Here is a 12,835-nt window from a genome sequence, read left to right on the forward strand (position 1 = left end):
AATATTCTATCACTTGCCAAAAGCTCTTTGTTTTGACCCCAGGCACGTTTTTTCCAAAGAGAATGAGGACAAAAGTTTGCTAGCAGTGGTTGAAATGTAGCCTTTTAAAATACATATCATAATAATAGCTAGCATTTATTTAATAAACACACATTTAGCTAGGTGGCACAGTGGCTAGAGAGCCAGGCCTGGAGTCGGGAAGACCTGAGTTTAAATCCAGTCTCAGACACTTCCTAGCTGTGTGACCCTGGGCAAGTCACTGAACCCTATTTGCTGCAGTTACCTCATCTGTTGAATGAGCTAGAGAAGAAAATGGCAAACCCCTCCAGTATCTTTGCCAAGAAAACCCCAAATGGGGTCACGAAGGGTCAGATGTGACAAAAAACAAAAATATAATACTTTAAGGTTTGTAAAGTGCTTTGCAAATATCATCTCATTTAAGCCTCCTAACAACCCTGTGAGTTGGTTATCATCCCTATTTTACAGATGTGAAAACTAAGAGGCTAAGTGATTCGTCCAAGGTTACACAGCAAATACTTAACACTACTTAACTCAGGTCTTCCCAATTCCAGGTTCAGTGTTCTGAACCATCTACCTACTCATTTTGACTTAGAGTCAAAAGACCTCAGTTCAATTCATGAAGCCAATACTGAACGCCTCTATATAACCATAGGTGTGTTCTTTAGTCCTTCTAGGTCTCAATATACTCATCTGAAGGGGTGCAGTGAGGGCAGGGCTGTTAAAAGTTATGCATTTGTGTAAATGTAGTTAGTTATAGTCTATTGTTAAAATATAGAATATTGTTTACGAAAACTTATTTGTTCCCTACCCAACCCTTCATCATAAATATCCTATGTTGATATGTTATTCTCAAGATTTTGTAAAGGATAGGGAAGTATATGAATTATTGACATTTTATAATCATTAATATTTTCTTGATCACCCTTTTATAGTAATAATGAATGTTCTTCTCTCTCCTCTCCCTTCCCCTACTTCAATCTTTTGGGAAACTCTTTTCTTTCAGATAGCTTGAAAAATGATCCCTCAACATCCTCAAAACTGTTTTCTCCAACATGAACTTCTGTGCGTACTGGGTCTAGCCCATTCTCTTGTCTTTGTTTACTTTAGGGTTGTATCTACTTCCTTGATATGATGGTAGAGGACAAATGCTTTCTCACTGGAAAAAGATTGTTATGGAAAGGCAGACATCTCTTTTGTATATAAAGAGGAACTGTTTACCATTGGTCAAAAGTCCCCTTGTTAATAGGCTTTTCTCATCCTTCCCCCGATCATTTTCCAGATGAGGAAACTGAGGCAAACAGGGTTAAATGACTTGCCTATGGTCACCCAGTCAGGAAGAGTCTGAGTTCAAATTTGAACTCAGGTCCTCCTGACTCTTGGTCCCATATTCTATCCAGTGCACCACCTAGCTGCCCTCTTTGTTGTCTACCTTCTATTTTCATCTTTAAATGCTGCCAGTATTGAGTTTCATGCCAAGTTTTCTATAAACTTGCCTTTTTTCCTACTGCTTTTCAATACTTTATGAGTCATATTAGTGGTGTGCTGGACCTAGCTTAAACTGGCTCCTGAGACCCAACTGTTGAATTTGTAGTGTGAACATTTATACCTCAGAAGCCAGCAAATCAGGCTGGCTTGATTTATGGTTTTGTTGATTGGCTAGCACTAAGAAAGTGGTGAAAAAAATGTTAATAATACAGATTAAAAGTTATGTCATATCAAATGAGAGTCGGTTGTTAAACATTCACAAGCACATTCCTAGATACTCTTTATAATCTTCCATCATTTTTCCATATAATATTATAGCAGTATGACTCATAAAATAGTGAGAAACCATAGAAGAAAAAGCAAGTTTATAAAAAGCTCTGAAGGAAACTTAGGAAATGGTGATAATCTATGCTCATCTGGTTTTTTTATGCATTTCCTATTCTTTCTTTTTCTTTCTTCCTTTCTCTCTCTCTTTTTTCTTTTTCTTTTCTTTTTTTTTTTTCAACAATAGCTTATTTAAGAGCTTAGCCTATAGTTGTTCAATCATTTTTCAGTCATATTCAACTCTTCATGATCTCATTTGGGTTTCTCTTGGCAAAGATACTGGAATAGTTTGCCATTTCCTTCTCCAGCTCATTTTACAAATGAGAAACTGAGGCAAACAAGGTTAAGTGACTTGCCCAAAGTCACACAACCAGCAAATGTCTGAGACTGAATTTAAACCCAGGTCTTCCTGACTGCAGACCTGGCACTCTATCCACTGTGCCACCTAGTGTTTATTATATGTTTATTATATAAATGCTAGCCATTATTTTGCGTACTTTAAAAGGCTGCATTCCATTCTAACCATTGTGCCACTTACCGTGTTTCCCCAATAATAAGACCTATCCCAAAAATAAGCCCTCCCCTTACTGTGTAAGATTCCTCTAAAATAAGCCCTCCCCCGAAAATAAGCCCTGTTGAGATTGCTACTGTAGTGAAGGTGATCCCCTGCGCTACAAGCTACATTACAGTACCCTCTATATGCACCGTCCCCCCCGCCCGGGTGAAACGCATGCCGCGCTCCGACCTGCATCCAATCAGAGCTGCAGCAGTGAGCGCGTCATCCTGTTCTTTATTCAATTCATTATTGAATAAAGGTACATTTTTTTTGTTCACATTTACCTGTTTATTAAAATTGCTGTCAATGTTCATTAAAATAAGCCCTCCCCTGAAAATAAGCCCTCTGGTGTTTTTCTGTCCAAAAAAATTAATAAGACAGTGTCTTATTATCGGGGAAACACGGTAGCTGCCCCCCCCCCAGCAACTGTAGTCCTCTTAGTTACCTACTATACCTTCTTCTCATTTTTATCTACAAATTTAGTACTTATTTTGCTGTTTGCTCTAAGGAGTCAATAGTCTGAATATAGACAGTTGGGTCAGAAATGCCCCACACATCAGTACCCAATCCTTTCACATCTGCTAGAATTTAATCAGTTTAATTTTTTGAATGTCATTTGGTACACACCATGTCCAATATCTTCTGACATTCATTTTGAAAATTATCCACACAAACTAGGAACTCAATAAATATTAGTTGAAAAATGAAGAATACAGCTTGTAGTCAATCCTTCAAGTTTCTTTCCATAAAACTGATGTTGCGGGGCGGCCAGGTGGCTCAGCGAGTAAGATCACCAGCTCCAGTGTTGGGATGACCAGGAGATCGAATCCCGGGCTTAGACACTCAGCACCACACCCAGAAATAACTGGCCGCGTAACCTTGAGCAAGTCACTTAACCCTGATTGCTTAAAAAAAAAAACCCTATTAAAACTGATGTTGAGCTGGGCTCTTTCATTCTCTTCTTATACAGTTGACTTGTTGAATCATATGTGCAGGACCATAGGACCAGAGGAATAGAGACCTCAGAGACCATTTATTCCAACCCAAGGAAGTTCAGTGACTTTCCCAAGGACATTACATTTAACCCTATTGCTAACAACAGATTTCTCCTCTTCTATTAAACCTGTCTTAGTAAACTTACCCCAGTTAACAACTCCTCTTCTATATCTACTCAACACAGTTCTGCCATCGTTTCTGAGTGCGTTTTTATTGGTACTCTCTCCTCTATTAACTTATTAGCTCTTTGAAAGTAATATTTTCAAAGGCTATCTTAAAATATGTCGCTCTCTAACACTATATGCCCCCACTAAAGTACAATGATTTTATAGCATCCCTCTGAAGCTACTCTTTCAGCTTATAGTGGTTGGGTTCCTAGAGTGATGCTGACAATTTCTCTCAGGATTCTAAAGGTAACCCTGAGGGGTTGCATATTTTCTTTCTTTTTTTTAATATTTTATTTTTCTCAATTACATATAAAGACTATTTTTAACATTCATTTAAAAAATCTGAGTTCCAAGTTTTCTCCCTTTCTCCCTCTACCCTCTCCTTTCCTGAGATGATAAATAATTTGATAAAGGTTATACATGTGTAATCATGCAAAGCATATTTCCAAATTAGTCATGTCGTTGAAGAAGACACAGACTAAAAGAAAAAAAACACAAAAATAAAGAAAATGAAAAATGTATGCTTTGACTTGCATTCAGACACTATCAGTTCTTTCTTTGGAGGCAAATAGCATTTTTCATCATGAGTCCTTTGGAATCGTCTTAGATCATGCTATTGCTGAGAACAGCCAAGTAATTAATCATTGATCATCATACAATATTTCTGTCATTGTGCACAATGTTCTCCTGGTTCTGTTCACTTCATTTTGCATCAGTTTGTGTAATTCTTTCCAGGATTTTCTAGAAATGTCACTCACAGACTCTTATCTTCTTGGTTCTTCAACTATCAACTAAGCAGGTGAAACCAATCAGCTTCTATAAAGGGAATATTTGCTCAGCAGGTGTGGCAAGGAAAGAAGTTACCCAAGCCTCTCTCCCAAACTATGGATGGACTCTCCTCTTGCCTACACAATGTCCCTTGGGAGATTGGGCACAAGTATGGAGAGAACACGTAGCTAAAGGGTAATTTGCAGTTTGTGGTTACTGAAAATTGTTTTTTCCTTTGCTGGAGTCCTCATGAAATGTCCTTTAGATGTAGTTTTCTGCTAAGCTCTGAGGGTTAGAGCTCTTAAGAGTCCTGAAGCTTTCTCTCCTCAGTGGGCTGGTTTGGTTCTCTGCTCTGAACATCACTTTCATCCACTACTCCTCCAATGACATTGCTATCAACATCAATGGGAAGACCAAATTTTCTGACCTTTCAAAGTCTACAGAATCACACTCTGGGGAAGACTTGTGGGAAGGAGGAGACAGAGAGAAAACTCAATCTTCTCCCAAGCCTCACCCAGGTCAATTCCCTCCACCACCACTAGACTGGCTTATTGCTGGAAACTTTAATTCCAAACTAATTTTCTGTAATATGCATAGGCCTAGACTTAAGTTTTATTTTTAAAACAATCCTGATACATTTGCTGTAGAGCAAAGATGTCACACATTAGGCAGGTAGATGTCAAACAGGCCAAAACTGCCAGGGCATTGATTCAGATTAAAATGCAATTGGGAAGTGTTTAAGAAAATAAAGAAAAATGCAACACTAAATAGACAGTGTTAATTTGTGGGTTTCTAAATCAATTTGCTAGAGCAAAGATCCTTTTCTATTTGAGTGTAACACCACTGACGTTGTTTATCCTTCCAAAGAGGAACAATGACATCATGGGGTGATGTCTTGCTTATGAATTAGATTTAAGTGAGGCAATCACACAAAGTCATCAGCCTCTTGTTCTCTTCCTGAGTCATTAAAGTCCAGTGGCAAGACAAAAGTCAGGATGATTGGTGATGGCCTGGATGGCCTGGGATTCAGCGGCTGACCTTGCTGTCTGCGATGTCTGGCCAAGCTCTAAGTACTCCACAGGGCCTGCTTCAGCCGCCTTCATGGCCATTGGAATAAACTGTTCTCATCTGCCCATTTTGCCAGGTAAAGTCTTCGCACGCTGGGGGTAAACATGCCCCTGACTTACTGAGGCCTGCTGCTTGTCCTCAACCTGCTTTAGCCCATCTGCTGAAACCATTTCACAAGGGTGTAGTTCTTGCTCGTACTACACTTTCTTGGAGTCACAGGTGAGAGTTGGGTGAAGGTGGACACCAAAGTGGGGTGAGTAGCCCTGAAAAGCAGCAGAGGTACTAGTTCTCCCTGAACATCCCATATGCCCCCGGAACATTCTGTATACCCCCACCACTGATGTATAACATTGTCTGATCAAAGTACTTCCCTCCAGCCAAACTGAGTGAGAAATTGTTCACACCTAGTTTGCACTTTTGATTACTTACTCAACTCAATCAGGAAGTCTGGACTCTCTATATTTGATTAAAGTAGGACAGACCTTCACCCTTATAATGGCATGAAGGTAACTCTAGGTTCTTGGAAAATATGGCAGCCTAATGCCAATTTTGCAGGCTTCTCTAGAGGGAAGAGTATGAGGACAGTGGTAAACTGTATGTTTTATCTGAGGACCAGCACAGTCAAGTTCAGAGAGGCTTATCATCAGATTGGCCCACAGGGTAATGACTTTTTTGGTCCCAGCAACTTAGAGAGACCATCTATTAGCTAATAAAGTGATTGTGGTCTGTCTTGGTGGACAGACTAACCACAATGATGAAATCATAGATTCTTAAAATATTCAAGAGTAGCTTGTGTACTACTCAACCCTGGACTCCACATAGACTTCTGTTCAATGTATGGGTAAATATGGAGGGTTATGATTATCTCATCTCTCCTGAACCCCCATACCAATCTGAGACTAGGAACTTTAAAAATCAAACCAGATACCAGATCTGTATATATAGTTTGCTAATAGACTAGGCAGGAAATATATACTGAAATAGTGAAAGACTTAATTAGGACAGAAATGAAAAATGAAGCATATAGAAAAATATATCTCAGAACTTAATTAGCCTAGAAAAACAGCATCTCCAAAAAAGATAACTGTGGCAATGAAAGCATAGACTCAGTCTTTGTAGCTGAAGAGTGCTTCTGGATAATAATAATATAATGGCTAGCATTTATATTACTCCTATTATATGTCAAGCACTGTGCTAAGTGCTTTCCAATTATTATCTTATTTTATCCTCACAACCACCCTGTGAGGTGGGTGCTATTATTGCCCCATTTTGCAGATTTGGAAACTGCATATAAAGGTTAAGTGACTTGCCCAGGGTCATACAGTTATTACATGTCTGAGGCTGAATTTGAACTCCATTCACTGTGTCACCTAGCTTTCCCTGAAGAAGAAGATGGCATTGAAGTGTAGAGTCTACATCTGTTTCTAATTCCAATACATTTGCTGTAGAGCAGCGGTATCTAATCTCTTTGCTGGTCCACAGCCTGCCATTCTCCACATGGCCTCTGGTTGTCTACACAAAGGTCCAAGGAACTGCCGTCTCTTTCTCGTCTATTACACAGTGGGGGGAAATAGCCACTCCAACATTTTTCTTTGAGAACAGTGAGAGAAAAATATCTTCTCAGAGAAATACCTAATGGGAAAAATCTGCTGGTGGTAGAAACTGCCCTCTAATGCTCCTGGGCGGTAAAAGAGGGTGCTTCCCCCATCTTACCTCCCTCACCTTTCAGAAGCATAAGTACCTCATATGTTGTTGTTCAGTCGTGTCTGACTCTTCATGACCCTGTACGGGACTTTCCTGGCAGAGATACTGGAGTGGTCTGCCATTTCCTTCTCCAGCAGATTAAGGCAAACAGAGACTAAGTGACTTGCCCAGGGTCACACAGATAGTGAGTATCTAAGGCTGGATTTGAACTCAGGTCTTCTTGACTCCAGGCCTAGAACTCTACCCACTGAGTGACCTAGTGGCTTCAAGTACCACACAGTCACCAATAAATACTTCTTAACTGGTAAAATCCTGCTAAGCATCTGAACCACCAACTGAGGGTAGATTCCTTGTCCTAGGTCACCTTAGAGACTACAGCTAGGACCCAACAACACAAGCAAGAACGATGAATATGGCATTTATTGTTGGCATTATTCAAACTTGCATTATTTGTTATATACATATATATTATATATATATAATTATATATATAGTGTTATAGTGATTATGAATTTTATATTTATATATCAGTTATAGTGATATGAAAACTATGGTAATAGGTTCTAATACAATAGAAATACTCAATACAATATAAATCAGAATAATGCAACCACTTCACAGGATTCATTATTCTCACTAATTAGGATATAGCCATAGATTTTAAACTCTCCAAGAATAAGTACCAAATCCTGTTCCATTAAAAAAATATTTCTAGTGACTAGCACAGTGACCATCACTAAATAATCAATTAATAAGTGGATTTTAATTGAACTGAATGGAGTGACAAGCATACATAGTGTGCCTTGCTTTTTATATGTACAGATATATACACATGAATAAACATATGTGTCTATATATACTATATAATGACAAGTCCATGTAAATCAATTTTGATTAATAGATGTGTATCTTAAATGTACAAAAGTAATTTGCTCTTTCAAAGAAATCGTAAGGGAAATTCTTTTATAAAGTGAGTGTTTTGTAAAATTCAGTTTTCATATGTCACCCCTAGATTGGGGCTTATTTTTCTGACCTTCATTCACCCTGGCAAACTGAGTCTCCAGAATATGGCTACATCTCCTCACAAAATCCTAGGCATAATCATAACCCTTAAAGGCTTAACATCTAGGGTGTTCCCCTGTAATATCAATGGCCAGTTAATATTTCCTCAATATTATCTGACCAATTAACATCCATTATCTTTTGCAAAGGAATATTTACTGACAACATATCAAAGTACAACACCCTCCCCAAAGGGAAACATAACCTTCTCTCTCCACACCTCGTTCTCTGGAGAAAGTGAGCTCAAATTTAAAGAAGTTGCTGTAAAATATTCTGCCCAGGTTCCCTTTGGGGTATGTTATAACTGATGGATGAGTCACGATCTTACTTCCACGACAAGATGTCTCAGCTTCTGGGTACGTCAGACTGATGAGCTGAGTCAAGCCCGTTTATCCCGGGAAAGGCTCTTCAGTAGCTATGGCTTCTTTGGCTGATATGGCAAGGAGGCAAACTCTGTTGCCAGCTCTAGTTACTGGATCTCTGACAGTTCTTCTAACCTTTCAAAACCCACAAAGTCATAACTTTCTGTCTTAGTAACCCAAGATTAAGAAGGAATAAATACAAAAAGGCAAAAAACCCCATAGGTGCCACACATTCACAGTCACATGGCAGCTGAGTAAGACACAGGGCCTGAGGTTCTCAGAGGCCCATTGCTGTTCCTGCCTAAATCACCATCAAGAAAGAGAGAAAGAAAGGGTTCCAGTGTTTGAGCCTTTTGCATGTGCACACAGTTCTGACTCAGTAGTCAATTAAAAGGCTTTTCATTGACACACAGTAAGCTAACAAAAACACACGCACACACACAACCAAACCAAAACCTAGTTAGAAGCAGCTTTGCATTCTATGAAGAGACATCCTCCATCACCAGAAGCCTAGTCACCACCAACCTTCCACAGAAAAAGAGTGTACAATATATTCTAAGAACTGAGACCTCATTGGTCAGTGTTTCCATTGCACATATATTATTTTTGCAAATTAAATCTCACTTATTTTTTATTATTTGCAATGAAAAAAATCCATTTTCTCATCAAGTTTTTTTTAATAAACACGAAGAATAAAGTCTAATTAGATTTAATTAGTACACTTGACCCCTGCAATCTAGTTTGATAGATAAGTCCTTGGCTGTGGGTGACTACACTTGGAGAAGTTATTCAGAGCAAATTTAGGTCATTACAAGATAAGTCTTCCTACATTTGAAAGATTTAAGCTTTGCTATAAATAAAGAGCCAACCACTACCTCCCTAAGCATATTATGGTCAAGAAAATTGTGAACAGGTGACATTTTTCCTATGTTATGTCCAAGGTGCATGGGAAAAAGAAAGGCTGTCTACAATACCTTCTCTATACAATGGCAGTTCACCAGAGGGAGCAACTTTGCCCATATGAAAAGAGTCCTTTAGAACATGGTGGTAGGCAACACATTCATATCCCTTGGTTTGAAGTTGTGGGCCTATAGAGTTTGCTTCTTCCCTTCTCTCACTGTAAGGTCCATCTTAGGTGGCTTGAAGGCTGCTGGGTTCTCTGCAGTTCTGGTATCCTGGATCTGCATGAGCTCCATTAGAGATGGCTTCTGAGTACCTCTCTAGGACTGGACACTGAAACCTGAGTCCGGTTTCTGCAAGGTTCTTGGTCCCAAAAGGCTTCGTTTTTCAGTTGAAGTTCTGTTCCTAGCCCCACTTCTAGAATCCATGCTGCTGACTTCTGAGCCAGGTAAGGAAGTAGAAGTAAATTAGCCTCTGAGTTTTTGCTTAGGAGAAGAATGGAAGATGCTATTTGGAGCAGAGTGGACTGAAGCAGTCTGTCTCTTTTTGTCACCTCTCCATTTTGCAACCTTAATTTAAGGACTGCCTCTGCCAGACAATGGCACTTGGCTTCTTCTGTGATGAGGCCTTTATGGGGTGGGTATTAGGCATCTTTTAGCCCTCCCTGGCTGGTGCTTAAACTGCTTGATGTTCTCATGTCTGATCTGTAACCAGAGAATTCCTGACGACATGTGTAGCCGTGGCCTTTACCACTGGAACATTGTTCATATGGTCACTGGATGATAAGGGGGTTATGGTAGGAGAATACAAATTGGTTTCTCCTTCTTCAAACTTAGAAAGCTGCTGATGCTTCCAATATAGGATAACCAGCTTTTTCCACGGGACCTTACTGCAAATCAGTGCAGTATCCTCCAAGGCATAATCAAATGCCTGATGATGTGTTCCAATTGTCATCAACACCTTACCTTCAAGCCTACCTGCCCTGAGCACATCTGGCTCTCTGGGTCCCAGGAAAGACTGTGATCCAGGTGTTTCCTTACACTGAAATGCAGAGCTCTGATTTCCATGGTGAAGGTCTATGGAAGTTATGCAGATAGAGCAAAGATGTCAAAAGGGAACATTCTACAGATGGTGATGAACTAACTAAGACTCCAAAGAAGATCTAATGCAGACTCTGCTGGTAGCTGGGGCTCCATGGGGAGAAGGTGGAATGGAGACTGTCCACAGCAGCATGGAGAGTAAGCTGAGACTAACGTGACTCCAGTCACCATCACTCCACCACCACCACAGCCCAGGGCCAGTGGAGATCAGTCATGGGGCACCAGGACCCAAGCAGAGCTCACTGGGGAATACAGAGGCAAGACTCTTAACACAGGACACATCAATTTGCTCCTTTTTGGTTTCTATGTAATAATCAATTTTTCCATCTCATTGTTATCCCTGGAATAAGGTAATTTCATCTTCCTCATAGTAATTTTCCACCCTGCTCTATATCCTCACCCTCAACCTTCCCCTTTTACCTCCTATTACCTTAAAACCTATAATCAGGTGGGACTAGGTGGCTCAGTGAATAGAGCACCAGCCCTGGAGACACGAGGACCTGAGTTCAAATCCAGCCTCAGACACTTAACACAAAACTGGCCGTGTAACCTTGGGCAAGTCAATTAACCCCAACTTCCCTGCCTTCCCCACTCCAAAAAGCAAATAATAAAACAAAACCCTATAATCAAATTAATATTACCATTGCCTCTGGAAAGGCCATGTCAGTTGACTCCCCTATTGTTCCATACACCATCTTTCTGAATACCTAGACTATAATGCCCTTCTCTGTTCACTCTGAGTGTATGCCTCCTTAATTAGAATATAAGTCCCATCATACATACAAAAGTATTTATGGCAACTCTTTTTGTGGTGGTAGAGAATGGGAAGCTAAGAAGTTTCTAGTCTCAGGAGGGCAGGGTCAAGATGGTGGAGTAGAAGCAGGACCTCCGCAGGGCTCCGACTTCCACCTTCCCCAATCCATGTAAAAGGGGACTCTAAACAAACTTTGGAGCTGCACAACCCACAGAATGACACAGAGAAGCTAACCTCCTGCTGAGGACAGCATGGCAGGCCCACAGGAATCAGCCACCAAAGTGCTCTGGGAGCCAAGCCCAGTCCCACACCAAGGCTTTAGCCCCAGGGTGGGTCTGACAAGCCTTGGCCAGAGGGACTCCAGATCAACAGCAGCTGTGGCCGTTTCCAGATTTATCAACACATAGATGTAAAGGACAAAGTGAGAGGTCACTGCAGTCTGGACTTTGGGAACAGTAGTTCGGAGTGCTTCAGCTTTTGCCCCTGGAGCGATAAGCCACTGAGACGCAGGCACAGCCAGCCCCATATGGCAGCTTCAGCTCCTGGCCTGCAGAGTGTAGGGGGACCAAGTGACCAGTCTGAGGGGTAATCGCTCTTGCTTTAACCTGCTTGGATCTGGATTGCGGTCTAGGGTGGAGATCCTGGGGTGTGTGACCAGCTTGTCAGAGCATGTGGAGGCCTCAGAAAGGGCACCCAACTAATACCTTGGGCAGCTGAGAAAACCCCAGTGTTTGGGACTAAAGCTCCCCTGTCTGGTGGCACAGTCCTACTGTGGCAAAAAGCCCAGGGATCAAGTGACTGAGGGGTGACATGACCAGTCAAAGGAAGCAAAACAAACAGAAGACTCCAACATTAGACTCCTGTTTTGGGGACAAAAAGGAGCAAAGCATGGAACAGGAGGAAGACAGTGAAGTTAGAACTCCTTCACCAAAAGCTTCAAGGAAAATACGAGCTGGTTACAGGGCATAGAGGACCTTAAGAAGCAAATAAGAGAAATGGAGGAAAAATTGGGAAGAGAAATGAGAACGATGCAAGGAAATTATGAAATGAGAGTCAACAGCCTGACTGAGGAAAATCACACATTAAAAAACAGACTGACTCAATTGGCAAAAGAGGCTCAAAAAGGCAATGAGGAGAGGAATGCCTTGAAAAGCCAAATTTGCCAGATGGAAAGAGAATCTCAAAAGCCCAATGAGGAGAATCATTCCCTTGGATTTAGATTGGAGCAAAAGGAAGCTAGTGACTTTAGGAGAAATCAAGATGATGTTAAACAGATCCAAACAAATGAAAGAAGAGAAGGCAATGTGAAATATCTCATGGGAAAAACCACTGACCTGGGAAATAGATCCAGGAGAGATAATTTAAAAATTATTGGACTACCTGAAAGCCATGATCAAAGTAAGAACCTAGAAATCATCCTCCAAGAAATTCTCAAGGAAAATTGCCTTGATGTTTTAGAACCAGAAGGCAAAATAGAGGTTGAAAGAATACACTGATCACCTCCTGAAAAAGATCCCAAAAAGAAAACTCCTAGGAATATTATAGCCAGGTTCCAGAATTCCCAGATC

At 40.6% G+C, this 12,835-nt stretch overlaps 1 pseudogene; it reads right to left on the reverse strand.

Moving 5' to 3' along the window:
• Positions 1–9,547: 9,547 nt before the first annotated feature.
• LOC138159194 (putative monooxygenase p33MONOX pseudogene) lies at positions 9,548–10,367 on the reverse strand (annotated as a pseudogene).
• Positions 10,368–12,835: the final 2,468 nt, after the last annotated feature.

This window comes from Petaurus breviceps, unplaced genomic scaffold, assembly GCF_028583685.1.
Source record: "Petaurus breviceps papuanus isolate PSGF00001 unplaced genomic scaffold, PetGlider_PUasm1.0 175, whole genome shotgun sequence".
In the NCBI taxonomy this organism is placed as follows: Eukaryota; Metazoa; Chordata; class Mammalia; order Diprotodontia; family Petauridae; genus Petaurus; species Petaurus breviceps.